The sequence below is a fragment of the Lithobates pipiens genome, unplaced genomic scaffold, assembly GCF_037356315.1.
Source record: "Lithobates pipiens isolate NorthernLeopardFrog02 unplaced genomic scaffold, aLitPip1_a1.2 Scaffold_1, whole genome shotgun sequence".
NCBI lineage: Eukaryota > Metazoa > Chordata > Amphibia > Anura > Ranidae > Lithobates > Lithobates pipiens.
In genome coordinates this window covers 71,704,130-71,720,518 of record NW_027507685.1, presented here as the reverse complement: position 1 = coordinate 71,720,518, position 16,389 = coordinate 71,704,130, and positions in this window count along the sequence as shown.

Sequence of the window (16,389 nt, the reverse complement as noted above, 5' to 3'; positions counted from 1 at the left end):
TTTGGAAATGAGTATTTAAAGTATTTAAAGCCTAAAGTATAAGGTCCCCTTATCAGATTCCTCACCCCCCCACAGGTAACCCTCTCCACTTCATTGAGAGCTGAATGCATAAATAATGTGTGATACTTTGGGAAGCCCCTCCTTACTTACACTATTGGCAGCCCACCGGACAGGTAAGAAGTGTCATAATACAAAAAAAAAGGAACAAATGGAAGCACATTTTGACATTCTGCTATTACCTATCAAGATAATAATAGGAGAAAAGAACAAAACTTTAAACTGTAGCATTTGAAAGTATTGAGGCAGGCCCTCGAACTACATGCTTTTGTGAATTCATCCTTAAATCTGACCAGAAAAAGGGTAGGTATAGTATGTATTGGGTTTGGAAAAGTCAGCAGATAGAGGATTGCTATCACCTGACCTAGCAGTTGGGGGAGGGGGGTTTCTAATGAGTTTGGCCCAAAAAAAAAATCTGGCACTCTACATGAATTTAAGCACACATATAACATTTGTACTCATATCATCTGTTTTTAACAGATCAGATCATATGCAGGCGGGTGTGAATAGACACATGTTCATTTTCACCCACTGTTCCATAGAGAAGAATGAAGATTCCAATCAAGTCCATTTGAAAAATGCACAAGCGGATCCGATCGGAACATTCATATTAAAAGGGGCTTTAGTTGGTTGTTTTTCAACAGAAAAAGCTTTTCTGCAGATATAGCAGTTTGAGGGTTGAAACAAAATATTTTCTACCTACAGGGGTACTTAAAATGATCAGCTTTATTTATGTATTGTAAGGGATCTTCCCGGGGTAGGGTGTGTTTGGACACAGTTCACAGCAGACTTGGAATTTGATAAAGCAGATCTTGGCGTTTATTCGTGGTACAAACAGTCCAGCAAACAAAATATACAGCAACACCGTGCTTTCTAAGTACAACAAAAATAAAAGTCCTAGCCCGGCTGGGCGCTTACTAACAGGTTCTGCTCACCTTACAAACACAGCGTCTTTCGCCTGGATATCGCAGGGTGAGTTTTAGCTCCAGCAGTGGCTGTGCTTGCAGCTTCCTTCAACACACAGATTGTTCATTCCCTGGCTGAGAACAACCACCTGCAGACCCTGCAGAGCCTTTAGCTTCCCAGGCTAATTAGGATCAAAGCTCACCTGATCCCAAACCCAGAACTGGATCGGGGGATGTGGAATGACAGGTCCCTCTACCAAACCTACCTGCCATTCCATATAAACCCAGGCCCGGCAAAATTAAATAACAACTCAGCAGCATATCGCTGCTGAGAAACTGATCCATCCTGGATTTACCATCTCACACTGTGTAGCAACCTAGGTGAGATGTACACCCCCTCAACCACTTCTCCAGTGACATGTCTACATATCCCCCCCCTCTTTTTCAGACCGGAGGGCTGAGCCTTTTGTCCCCACAGACAACTCACCTATGACAATGCGTCAGCATTTGCCTGTAATTTCCCTGGCCTGTGTTCCACAGTGAAATTAAAGTTTTGTAGGGAGAGAAACCATCTAGTCACTCTTGCATTTCTCTCCTTGTTTAACTTCATCCATGTTAGGGGGGCATGGTCTGTCACCAACTTGAATTTCCTGCCTAGCAAGTAATACTTTAACGATTCTAGGGCCCACTTTACTGCCAAACATTCTCGCTCCACAATGGCATAATTTTTCTCGGCCGGGGTTAGTTTTCTACTCAAGTACGTCACTGGATGCTCCTCACCATTCACTACTTGTGAGAGTACTGCACCTAAGCCTGTGTTAGAGGCATCTGTCTGGACCAGAAATTCTCGCCTGAAATCGGGGGTAACTAACACAGGTGGTTGGCACAAGGCAGACTTAAGGCTTTGGAAAGCCTTCTCGGCCTCTGGGGTCCACGTGACCATTGCTGTCTTTCCGCCCTTTGTCAAGTCAGTTAGTGGAGCAGCAACTGAGGCAAAGTTCGGCACAAATCTACGGTAATACCCCGTAATACCCAGGAAAGCTCTAACCTGTTTCCTTGTCAGGGGTCTAGGCCAATTCTGTATTGCCTCAATTTTATTTAGCTGTGGCTTAATCAACCCTCTCCCAATAATGTAGCCCAGATATTTGGCCTCTTCTAGGGCTAGAGCACACTTCTCGGCATTTATGGTCAACCCCGCATCACTTATGGCATCCAACACGGCCTGTACCTTACAGAGGTGACTTTCCCAATCAGGGCTAAAAATGACCACATCATCGAGGTAGGCAGCTGAGTAATCACGATGTGGTCGCAGAATCAAGTCCATCAACCTCTGGAAAGTTGCAGGCGCTCCATGTAACCCGAATGGCATCACTACATACTGGAATAGCCCATCAGGGGTGGAGAATGCAGTTTTCTCTTTAGCCTCACCAGAAAGTGGAATCTGCCAGTAGCCCTTTGTGAGATCGAGGGTGGTTATGTACCTAGCGTTACCCAACTTCTCAATCAACTCATCTACCCTGGGCATAGGATACGCATCGAACTTGGAGATCTCATTCAACTTTCTGAAATCGTTACAGAACCTCCAAGTTCCATTGGGCTTTGGGATTAGCACAATTGGACTGGACCATTCACTCTGTGACACCTCAATTACCCCCAGAGCAAGCATACGTTTTACCTCGGCAGATAGGGCTTCCCTACGTGCCTCAGGTATCCTATAGGGCTTAAGGTTTACTCTGCTTCTAGGCTCAGTTTCAATGTGATGATGGATGAGGTGTGTACGCCCTGGGAGGTCAGAGAACTTGTTTTTGTTTTTCTGTAAAAATTCCTGAGCCTCCTGTTTCTGTGACACTGATAGAGTATCACCTACCTTGACTGGAGGGATTGGTTGTGACAAATTATTAACAGTATTTGTCGCCCCCAAGGATTCCCTGTCTTTCCAGGGCTTGATCAAGTTTATGTGATAAACTTGGAAAGGCTTCCTTCTACCTGGTTGGTGCACCTTGTAGTTCACCTCACTGATCTTTTCAACAATTTCATAAGGACCTTGCCACTTCGCCAAGAATTTACTCTCAACAGTGGGGACTAGTATAAGGACCCTATCGCCTGGGTTGAATGTCCTGATTCTTGCGGACCGGTTGTAAATTCTACTTTGGGCCTCTTGAGCTCTCTGGAGGTGTTCCCTTACCAGGGGCATTACAGTGGCTATACGGTCCTGCATTTGTGCTACATGCTCAATAACACTCTTGTATGGGGTGGACTCATTCTCCCATGTCTCTTTTGCAATGTCTAGTAGACCCCTAGGGTGATGACCATAGACCAACTCGAATGGTGAGAACCCTGTGGACGCTTGGGGCACCTCCCTAATAGCAAACATGAGGTAGGGTAATAAATGATCCCAGTCACGACCATCTTTTGCCACCACTTTCTTCAACATATGTTTCAAAGTTTTATTAAATCTCTCCACCAATCCGTCCGTCTGGGGGTGGTACACAGAGGTACGGATGTGTGAGATTTTAAATAGTCTGCATAATTCCTTCATTACTTTCGACATAAATGGCGTACCTTGGTCAGTTAGGATTTCTTTGGGGATCCCAGTCCTAGAGAACATATAAAACAACTCACGTGCAATTGTTTTAGATGCAGTGTTTCTTAAGGGTACAGCCTCAGGATAGCGGGTCGCATAATCCAGGACTACCAAAATATACTGGTGTCCTCTAGCTGACTTTACAATGGGACCCACTAAATCCATGGCAATACGCTCAAAAGGCACCTCTATAATAGGGAGCGAAACCAAAGGACTGCGAAAATGTGACACTGGGGCACTAACCTGACATGTGGGGCACGACTCACAGTATTTTTTAATGTCATCATATATGGCCGGCCAAAAAAACCTCTGGAGAACCCTCTCTCGCGTTTTGTCAGTCCCCAAGTGTCCCCCAAGAACATGGTTATGTGCCATGTCAAGCACCTGACGCCGGTACGGCTTAGGTACCAGAAGCTGTTCCACAATCTCATCCTTAACCTTATTAACCCTATAGAAAAGATCATTAGTCACCGAAAAATGTGGAAATCTTTTTTCAGCATCTGGTTCCTGAGGTACCCCATTCATTACAGCAACCTGCTCTCTCGCATTTTTGAGAGTGGGGTCCTGTAATTGTGCAGCCCCAAAATTATCTCTAGACACCTCTAAGTCTAGTATATTTTGCTCAGTGGGAGGAGCCTCCTCCTCCCCAGCCAGGACCTGTAAAGGAAAACAATCATTTTCATCCTGCATACTTTTATCATTCACAGTGGACAAGGCAACCCCCTTAGAGGTATCCTCACTCCTTTTGGGGATTTTTCTTTTTTCCCAGAGAGCCCAGAATAATGGAAAATCGCGCCCCAATATTACATTATGCATGAGGTTTTTAACCACACCCACTTCATATTGTACGGTGCCTTGTTCAGTCCCGACTTTAGCCAGCACTATAGGGTACATTTTTGTATCACCATGTATGCACACAACACTCATATGCTTTTTAGACTCTAAGTCCCCAGTCACCAGGCTAGCATGCACCAAGGTTACAAGGCTTCCTGAGTCCATTAACGCTTTAACAGGAAAGTCATTGATTGTAATATCGCAGATTTGCGGTTCAGTCTCTAGTCCAGGAACTGCAGCACAAGATGGTTCCGCAAATAGCGACTGACGCCGGCTAGCGTCACATTCCATGGGTTCAGAGGTAAGAGGGCAATGGGCCGACACGTGTCCCGCCTCATGGCATCTCCAACACTGGATAGGGCCTGGTCTCTTTGGCAAGGAGTCCTTTTCAGAGCCCCTTAGCCACCCGGGACCATCACCAGTCTTTTGTCCCTGAGACACCACTTGAGCCCTTTTCCCCCCATCAGCACCCCTCCACACTCCCCCAATAGATGGAAGTCTCTTACCAGCTGACGGCACAGATCTGGCGCTCCGGGGAGGTGAAAATGCTGCAGGAACATCACGGAGGTAGTCCTCAGTCGCCTGGAACCTCTCCACAAGGTTGACAAGTTCGTTTGCATTCTTAGGATCACCTTGTCCCACCCAGCGTTGCAAGTCAGTAGGAAGGGCTCGGAGGTAGCGATCCATCACGACCTTCTCTAGGATTTGTGCAGGAGTAGAAGTGTCTGGCTCCAACCACTTTCTTGCCAAATGGATTAGGTCATACATCTGGGACCTCGCTGATTTGTCCAGACTGTAGCTCCAGTTGCGTACCCTCCGGGCACGGACTGCAGTAGTAACTCCTAGTCGGGCAAGCATCTCCTCTTTTAGCCGAGTATAGTCCTTAACCTCTTGCTCACTGAGGTCATAGTAGGCTTTTTGAGGTTCACCTGTTAAATAGGGCGCAATTACCTCTGCCCACTCAGCGGCTGGTAACTTCTCTCGCTCAGCCACGCGCTCAAATACTGTTAGATAGGCCTCAACATCGTCCTCAGCAGTCATCTTTTGCAGCGCTTTCTGCACAGTCCTTCTCCCAGAAAAAATCTCTGGAGCGGCTCCCATCACCACAGGCGCCTCTCGATTTGCTATCAGGTGCTCAATAAGTTGTTGTTGTGCAGCCATGGACTGTTCATGTCGTCTATTGGCCTCTATCTGAGCCTGCTGTTGTGCAGCCATGGACTGTTCATGTCGTTGCTGTTGTTGCAAACTCACTTGCATAAACTGCTTCAGCATCTCCTCCATGTTGCTGGACTGTTCCTGGAGTGTCATTGCAGCTTTCACCCAAGACATAAGCAGCTGTAGCCAAGTCTGTCCACACCGTTGCCCCTAGCAACCGACTTTGCCCGCATTCGAACACCAATTGTAAGGGATCTTCCCGGGGTAGGGTGTGTTTGGACACAGTTCACAGCAGACTTGGAATTTGATAAAGCAGATCTTGGCGTTTATTCGTGGTACAAACAGTCCAGCAAACAAAATATACAGCAACACCGTGCTTTCTAAGTACAACAAAAATAAAAGTCCTAGCCCGGCTGGGCGCTTACTAACAGGTTCTGCTCACCTTACAAACACAGCGTCTTTCGCCTGGATATCGCAGGGTGAGTTTTAGCTCCAGCAGTGGCTGTGCTTGCAGCTTCCTTCAACACACAGATTGTTCATTCCCTGGCTGAGAACAACCACCTGCAGACCCTGCAGAGCCTTTAGCTTCCCAGGCTAATTAGGATCAAAGCTCACCTGATCCCAAACCCAGAACTGGATCGGGGGATGTGGAATGACAGGTCCCTCTACCAAACCTACCTGCCATTCCATATAAACCCAGGCCCGGCAAAATTAAATAACAACTCAGCAGCATATCGCTGCTGAGAAACTGATCCATCCTGGATTTACCATCTCACACTGTGTAGCAACCTAGGTGAGATGTACACCCCCTCAACCACTTCTCCAGTGACATGTCTACAGTATGTAAAACTTTATCTCAAAAGGAAAAAACAACTGTTTGCTGTAATTGCTTGTAAGTTGTTAGCTGAAGTTTGGCTTCAATTTGTTAGTGTATCTAAATCTGCTCTTACATCTAACACTCCCTCCCCCCCAGACTGACAATGTTACTGTCCAAAAGTGCTCCCATGCTCATTCCTCCAGAGTGGGGGCACTCCATCACAGTAAATGTGTACTGGCCATCTCATCAGGTGAAAATAGGGGAAAAAAGACTGAATAGAAAACAAATGCAGCCCCCTCATCTCAAGTTGTAATCAAGGCTGGGCCAAGGGGTGGGCAGAAGGGATGAATGCCCTGGGCACAGTGGTTTGGTGGGGCCAGTCAGATTCCTCCTTCCCAAACTCACGGGATTGGCAAGTGGTTGCTCACCCATGTCTTTATGTCTTTATGGACATTGTTCACTGGTATACAGTCATGTTGGAACAGGAAGGGACCATCCCCAAACTGTTCCCACACAGTTGGGAGCATGAAATTGTCCAAAATGTCTTGGTATACTCAACCCTTAAGAGTTCCCTTCACTGGAACCAAGACCAACTCCTGAAAAACAACCCCACGCCATAATACCCCCTCCCTCCACCAAAGATTTGGACCAGTGCACAAAGCATGGTTCATAAAGACATGGACAGCAAAAACGTGGCTTAACCACATGGTTTTACCATCCCCAGGCTACAAATGTGAACAAGCCCCAAAAGCTAGTTAAAAATTGGAGTGGTTGTCAATTTTCTATAGATAATAAGTAGGTTTGTACTGTTACTTTTTACTAGGAAGCCTACATCAGAAAACTTGACTAAACTGACTTTGAAACCTGGCAAATTAGGGAACAAGATTTCAATAGAAGGAAAGCACATTCTATTAGTGTTCCCCTTTAATTTTATTTTATTCATGCTTGTGACATAATAACTACAGCACAGGGCTCAGTCACAGCGGGGTATCTAGTATTATGAATAAATCTGCTGTAAATCTGGGTCACTGACAAGTATAAAAATGGATATGGATATTATGAAAATGTAACTATTGAAGTGAATTTGTAGGCGAATGTAAAAATGTCTCTTTAATCCAATGTATCTGTCTCTCATCTGTTTAGGGGAAGACATATGTTTTGACAAGTGCTATTACAGTACATGCCCATTTGATCAGCTGGTCTAGGATGGCTTTCCTATACATGGGAAATCTTGCTGTGTGGTGCCTGGTGGTGGGAGGATCTTAGATTGGGAGTGGAGCCTGGAGTTAGGAGTAGGAGTGGGAAAAGAGAACTGTGAGTCATGGCGTTGGTGTGGACCAGAATTGATGTTGGCGTTTTGGCTCTTTGGGGGTTAGATTTAGTAATTGTTTCCACATAAAGTAGGTTTTAAAGTGGATTTTAAACCCAAAACCAAAATGTAATTTATTGCAGCTTGTAAGCATGTTGAAAATATGCCAGTTATGTGCTTCCCCAAACAGGAGAGTAGGGGTTAAAATCTTCACCAGTTCTTTTGGTTTTGGTGGGTTTTCTTTGGGTCCAGCCCACTAATCCTCCTGTGTTATAAGAGAGGGACAGTGGTTGGGTGGCAGAGAAGAAGCTGAGCCTGAACCCAAAGGGGAGAGAATTAGAGAGCTCCACCCATGAGGAATGAAAGAAAGTTTCCTATTGCTATTACCATTATGTAAAGGGTCATCAGGACCTGAGGTTCGTCTTCACAGCACTGGGAAGTGCCACTTACGGATCCCCTGACTATACATGGACTTTACCTTTGCAGATATGCTCGGGCAGCACATTGCCTGAATTAGGATTATGGATGCAGGAAGAAATACTGTTTTTGCATTTGGACTTTGTAATATGTTGCACTTTGCCTGGTCTGAAGGGGTGTAATGCAAGTTATGCCGCGTACATACGGGCGGACTGTATGGCCTACTTAGTCCGTCGAAACACATTTCAGCGGACAGTCCGCTCGTGTGTGGGCTTCAGCTGACTTTTTCAGCGTGCAGTCTGGCGTACTAAGTATTTCGGATTTTTCGAAATTCTGTCCGTCATACTTTGGTTTCAGCGGACAATCCGCTCGTCAGTATGCTAGTTAGACGGACTAAGAATGGCGCATGCCCAGAAAGGATTTACATGGTGGAAAGGTGCTTTGCTGTGTATTGGACTTCCTATTTCTAGTCCCGTCGTACGTGCTGTACACGTCATCGCGCAAGCTTTCGACGGACTGTTTGTGCATCCGTGTGTGGTCAAGTCCGTTCAGTCGAAAGTATGACGGACTGTCCGTCGGATTGTATGACGGACTAAGTATGCCATACAGTCCGCTCGTGTGTACGCGGCATAACTGGCACCTTTCTACAAGTTCAGGTACTTTGAGGTATGGAGACATAAGTACAAGGAGATATTGCATTTTAGAAAAGTGATGGATTTAGCTTTGTAGCCAATTTGGAGAATAATACTAAATCTTCATGACCTGCTGGCTCACACATACACACACACACACACACACACACACACACACACACACACATACATATATATATATATATATATATATATATATATATATATATACTATATTGTCAAAAGTATTGTGATGCCTGCCTTTACACACACATGAACTTTAATGGCATCCTAGTCTTAGCCGCGTGGCCCACCCTTTACAACTATAACAGCTTCAATGCCATTGGGAAGGCTGTCCACAAGGTTTAGGTGTGTGTCAATGGGAATGTCTGACCATTTTTGCAGAAGCGCATGTTTGAGGTCACTGATGTTGGACAAGGATGGGGGTATACAGGGGTGTGTGGAGGTATACAGAAAATGAATAGAGTATACAGGGGGTGTATAGAGTGTAGCAGCCTCCTAGAATTGTGCTAGGTTTAGATAGATAAATAGATTTAGGGCTGGTTCACCATGTTCTGTGGAGCTGTGTTTTTGATAAGTAGGTACATTTAGCTTGTAACACTGTATTCAGTGCAGCTGCCTAGTTAGGTCTGCTCAGTGTTCTTAGCTGCTGCCAGGCTGTTTACTCCCTCTGCTGTCCATAAAAACTCTAAGAACTTCCTGGACCATAGGTGTGGAGCTATGCAGATGGCAGCATGAGTATTTCTACAGCCCTGGCCAATCCCAAGGAGCAGGACCCTGATGGCATGCTGGGTAACTGTATATATTTTCCGGGAGAGGATCAATCCAGCCTAGGGAGCTTCCTGCCTTCCAGGGCAATGCTGGCACTTGTTTGCTGTGAAAATGCCTGGAAGTTGAGACCACAAAAAGTTGCCTGAACAGCTGTCTGCTGAAGATCTGGTCTGGTATCACTGGAGATAGGCATCACTTGGAAGGTGGGAGGAGACAACCAGCTGTCCTTGGGCCTTGTGTGTGTACAGACGGTTCTGAGAGATCTTACAGACTTTTGAGCTGCTGCCACACCTCTGGTGGTAGAGTCAGCTGTGGGTCTCTTAACCCCCCCTGAGGGTATTCCCGAGTCTGCCTCGGGGTGGAATTTTTATACCAAGAGCGGTAACCCCGAGCCAGACTCAGGACTGCATCGCTGGATCCAGGAGGATGTTTACTTACCTTCTCCCTCGGATCCAGCGTTGTCTCCCTGCTGTACGAGCGAGCCGTGTCTCACTCGATCTATCACGGACCCGATCTCCATTCCCTGCGAGCGTTGCGACGCACGGGGACGGAGATCGGCGCCAAATTCAAAAAGTGAAACACACAGTATACATACAGTATAATGTAATCTTACAGATTACATTGCTGTATGTAAATATTTCACCTCCCCTTTGTCCCTAGTGGTCTGCCCAGTGTCCTGCATGCAGTTTTATATAATAAAAACTGTTCTTTCTGCCTGGAAACTGGAGATTGTCCATAGCAACCAAACTGTCACTTTACATTAAAAATGGTTTTAGACCAGCTAGAAAACAGCGATAATAAATTGGAATCACTCGCAGAAGTGAGCGATAGCGATTTGTGGGGAGATCCGTCATCAAATACTGAAAAGTAATGACAGTGACAATTCTGCAACTGAGCAAATTTCAGTGTTTTTGATTTGCTTACATTATTGAATAATTTTTATTATTGTTATATTATTATTTGGTACATTTATTTATAGTTATTTATTATATTATAATTTATGATTTCATTTTTCAAACTTTATCATACCCGGGATGTCTGCTAGACTCTGGTTTGGACAGATTTAAGAAAGTTATTCCTAAGAATTACAGGACTACAATATAAAACGCCAAATTTTCATCCAAAATAATGGTACCGCTTTTAGCACCTAAAATCCGAAATAATCGTACCGCCAGGGAGGTTAAGGAGGACACCAGCTGGTGTCCTGAAGAGCTTAGTCCATCTAATTTTCTATAAAGGGACTCTGCTTAACCCCTTCATATCAGATGGTGAAATAAACCCTAATACCTGAACACAATTTTGAAATTTTGACATCTGTTAATGAAACGGTACATATCATCATAAGCACTTTGTGTATCCAAGTGGATTATACTGTGGGTTTTTTTCGTGACAAGTTAGGCTTTCATTTGGTGGTAAATGGTAAAGGATATGTCCTAATTTTTTAATCTCAAATGAAATCTGTCCCAATAGTAAAATTAATAGTAATAATAGTAAAAATCTATGCACACTGCACACACTCATCTAGATCATGGCTTCTTGTTCAAGATAATCAGTGGAGATCTTATATCCCTGTCTCTATTTAGTCTCCTAAGCATACACCCTCACCTACCCACTGGGGTTCTCTATATTAAGTATATCTGTTTCTGTTTTTATATATCTATTTTCACAACGTGGCTCTGCTTCCCTCTAACTTCTCTTTCATCCTTATCTCTAAGTTGTTCTTAGTTGAGGTTTCCATTCACTCTTATTCATGATTTTGTACGTTTGTGTATTTTTATATAATTCAATCCATAATTTTTTTATTATAGTATTGGAGCCTACACACATCACCTCTGGACATTACTTTCCTGTGGAGGTTCAATTTATGTTCCTGTTCCACTCCTTTGGTCCCAGTACCTCTGCTCCATCGAGCAGCACTTTTGTTGCAATCTCACCACTTCATATTTAGCTCATATGTAAGTATCCAAGGGGGAGGAGCAATCTCACTCCTTTGGTTACTATTCTTCTTTTTTGTCAGGCTCCCTTGCTAGACTTTTTATACAATAATACTTTCAATTTTTTTATATTTGTGTTTTTTCACTGATATTTAATGCATTTGCCCCTGAAGAGTGGAATAAATCCACAAAACGCGTAGGGATTATTTTATGCATCTCATCTTCATTAGATGGTTCAACCCAGTTTTTTATATGTACAGATTTTATCTTTATACTTTGATATTTATCCTACAATGTATTATCTTGATGCATCCATCATATATTTATTATATATGTATTACAGAATGTATTATCTTGTTGTTGCTGGCCGCATAATATCAGGAGAGTGACAAGCACTGTGCCGTGCAGTCTGATTACGTGCATTGCTGATTTTACTTGTTTTTCTTGTAAGCATATTTTATGTAGTTTGTGGGGGATGTCCCAAATGAAAACAGTATTACGCTATGCAAATTCTCCTCTTCTTTTGCATGTTGAACCTTTATAACTCAAGCACAGGAGTCCATCCCACATTTTTCTTTCAAAAGTTTTTTTTTTTTTTTTTTTGATTACAGCAGTACAAAGCAATAGAAACATCAATGTACAGGATGAATTCGATGAGCGAAACAAGTTACAGAAATATAACTAACCAGCCATAAGGCCAAAAATGTTACTCAGTTTGTCAAGAAGAAACAAACATAAGGAAGAAAAAAAAAACAGTACACGTATGAGGCTAGAGTGGGAGTGAAAATAAGCTGTCTGAGCTGGATTTTCGTCAGATCCCATAACATAAAAGCGAGTTAACAGATCATACAAAAGAACAGGGTGAAGGGGAGCAAGGAGGTGGAACATCCAGGGGAGAAATAACCTTCCCCACCCACCTGTAATGCAGCACGGAAGAGCAAAGAGCAAGGGACCTCCCCAGCCGCCCCTTACGGGAACTTGCTGCGACCGGGGACTCCCCCCGCCCATCCCCCCCCCCCCCCCGCTAGCTATCAAGGCTCCACCCCAGTGTGGGAAACAAAGTAGAAGGGACCTCCAATGACTCCCCAGCCAACAGGACGGGGGGTCATCTTATTTAATTATTTCCACAGAAAGTGTAGCATAACTAAGTATGTAAAAGCCCCAACACCGAAAACCAAGTAACAATGGAGGAAGGAGGTAGAGGGATATACCTCCCCTCCCACCTGATCAACTATGTTACTAACCATGTTAAAACCAAAACCAAACCGGTATAGACCAGACATTAGCAAGAATAGAAGAAAGCTAAAGATATCAATAAAGTAAAGAGAGCAGGGGAAAGTGAGCTAAAGTAAGAAAAAGGTAAGAAGTAGAAGAAAGGAGAAAAGAGAAAGAGGGGAGAAACCGAGAGAAGGTGGGACACCCAAAAGAACCATCAATTAGAGAAAGAATAACCCGGGTAAAGTGGGATGTGGCAATATTTGGCCCAGGGTTCCCATATAAGCTCAAACCTACGCTTCTTGTCTTGTATGGTACTGACTATTTTCTCCTGTGTCATGATCCAGGAAACTTTATTTTTCACCGCAGAGAACGAAACTGTCGTTTTTTTCCAGTGGGCAGCTATTGTAATTCTCGTGCCTAAGAGGATGAAGAAGATCAGCGCTTGAGAATATTTGGAAATGCCTTCAATTTTGGGGTTTAATAATGCAACAGCTGGCGTTTGGGGGATCTGGGCACGTGTAAGTTTGCGTAGCAGAGCAAAGGTCTTATTCCAAAGGCCCCTCAAGCGTGGGCATGACCACCAGGTGTGGAGTAGGGTACCAATATGATTACATTGACGAAAACATAACGGAGATGCGTCAGGATAAATTTTTGCAATAAGGTAGGGAACTCTGTACCATCTAAGAAGAATTTTGAGACTAGCTTCAATCAGAGACACATTCATAATGCCCTTATAGGACCGTTGGAGGCAGGAGAACCATTTGTCGCTCTCCCATTGCAAGTCTAGATCCTTCTCCCAAGCCTGGGCATAAGAAGGTTTCGACATAGCCGAGGCCAAGGATGAATAGATAATGGATATTCCTCCCCTCTGATCAACTGCATCCGAACACCATGTTTCATAATTTGTAACTTTAAGGGGGATTGATTTATCCGGCCATAAAGAATGGAGGAAGTGTGAGATCTGTGAAAAGCGGAACCTCTCCTCATTTGGCATTTCCATTTTTTTGCGGCAGTAGGAAAGGGAGAAGGGACCTGAGGGGGTGAAATAATTCCCTATTCTAAATAAGCCTTTATTGAGCCACCATTTGAAAGCTAAAATATTCAATCCAGGAGGGAATTTAGGGTTATGAAAGATATGCGTCAGTGGGCGCCATGGAGAGATCAGGGCTGAATTTTTATACAAAAGGTCACACAGGGACAAGGAGTGAGAGAGAGTGGGGGCTAAAATTGGAGGTCTCATTTTGGTTGGAACTCCGATGAGGTAGTCTAACGTGTGTCTAGGGACTGCTTGTCTCTCCATAGCAACCCAGTCAGGTTTGGTACCCCTAGTATAGACAATGGAAAACTGGGCTAGCCTCGCTGCTTGATAGTACCACCATATATTAGGTAGGGCAAGTCCCCCTTGAGATTTAAGACGATATAAGATATGTTTAGAGCATCTCCTACCTTTGGAGCCCCAGATAAATTGTAATATGCTGGATTGGATTTTATGTAACTGCGATTTGCGAATTGGGATAGGGAGAGCCCTAAATAGGTATAGGATACGTGGGAGGAAAGTCATTTTTATAGAATTAATGCGTCCTAGCCAAGAAAGCTCGAATTTGGACCAGGAGGACAGGTCAGCAGTGAGTGATTTCAAGGCAGCTGGGAAGTTCGCAGAGAAAAGGGTTTCGAATTTCGGCGTGAGGTTAATTCCTAGGTATGGGAAATGTGACGCGCACCAATGAATTGGAAAGTGGTTCTGAATATTCTGTAGTAACTCAGGAGGGACCGTGATATTTAAGGCTATGGATTTGTAGACATTAACATGGAGACCTGAAATTCTACTAAACTGGTCAAGCAGGGAGAGTATATTGGGCGTAGAGATTAGTGGGGACGTAACGAACATGAGAATATCATCCGCAAATAGTGCGCATTTGTGTTCTTGTCCTCCGCAAAGGACACCTTTAATGTTAGGGTTATGCCTGATCGCTATGGCCAATGTCTCAATGGCGATAGCGAAAAGGATGGGGGAAAGTGGGCAACCTTGTCTTGTCCCTTTTTCAATGGGGAAAGGGTCAGAATAACAGCCTTGCAAACGAACCCGGGCAAAGGGGTTCGAATACAAAGCTCGCAAGATCCCCAAAAATCGTGGGCCAAAACCCCAGTGCTCCAGGACCTTAAAAAGATAGGGCCAGGTTACTGTGTCGAATGCCTTTTGTAGGTCAATGGAGAGGAGGTAGCCTGCTTGCTGAGGGCCACCGTCCCATTGTGAATTGAGGAGGGAAATAATATCAATTGCTCTCCGAATTTGGTCTGGTCCCTGTCTCCCCGGGATGAAGCCCACCTGGTCTTTGTGGATGTAAAGTGCTATATAAGAAGAGAGCCTATTGGCTAAAACTTTCGTCAAGATTTTGAGATCGTTATTTATTAAAGAGATCGGGCGATAATTAGATACTAAAGATGCATCTTTGCCCGGTTTGGGAATGACTGAGACATAGGCCAGGTTCAGGGCTCCATCCAGGGGAGATTCGGATCTAATATGGTTGAAAAATCGGACCATATATGGGATGAGTTGAGTTGAAAATTTTTTATAGTATGCTACCGAGAAGCCATCAGGGCCTGGAGCTGATTGTGTTTTAAGCTGTTTAATAACCTGAATAACTTCCGCCTCCGTAACCGGGCTATCCATGATATCAGAGTGTTCCTTAGAGAGTTTCGGAAGTGGAAGATTACTCAGAAAATCAACTATGTGAGTAGGAGAGTCAATAGTGTCATTTTTATAAAGGGAGGTGTAGTATTCCTGAAATGCTTTCATAATCTTGTACGGGTTTTGGGTAAGATCTCCAGTTGGCATGCGTATCCTAGGGAAGTGAACAGATCGAGGTTTAGGAGACAATTTCGCCGCCAATTTAGTACCAATCTTATCTTTTTGGAAATAAAAACGGGCACCAGACCAGCGAAGCTGTTTTTCAGCCTCCGTGGTTAAAGCTAGATTTAAGGCTACCCGAGTGGATTCAAGGGATTCCAAAGAAACCTTGGTGGGGTTTCGTTTATGAGATTTACTGAGTGCTTGAAATGACCTTTGGAGGTCGGAAATAACCGCTGCTCTCTCTCTCTTTAGTCGTGAGGTGATCTGAATAATTTTCCCCCTAATCACCGCCTTATGGGCGGCCCAGAGGGTGTCTGGGGATATAGATGCAGTATTATTGATGCGGAAATATTCTAAAATTTCGTGCGCAAGGATTTCACATTGTGCCGGATCACTTAAAATGCTTTCATTAAGCCTCCAGGTGAAATGCTTGGGATAGTTATGAGAACGGAGTAGAAAAAGAACAACTAGGGAGTGATCGGAAAGGGAGGTGTCCCTGATGACTGCTTTCTGAGCCTCAGGAATGTTTTGTGATTGAATAAATATATGATCTATCCTAGAATAGAGGCGATGAGGGGCAGAGTAGTGTGTATAATCTTTAGATCTTGGGTTTAATTCCCTCCAAATGTCCACCAGGCCCAGGGCCCGAAGAGAAGAGGCTATTTTAGTACTTTGCTTTGGGGGCCTCCGTATATTAGGGCTGCCAGAGCCTGATTTATCCAGAGAGTGATCGAAAGGAATATTCGTGTCACCACCCATAATAACTTTACCTTCCAGCTGAGGGCCGATGGAGGACATCATGGAGGCAAAAAAGGAAGCCTGGCCTTTATTAGGGGTGTAGTAAGAAACTACGGAGTAGTGTACGCCGTCTATCGTGCCTTTAA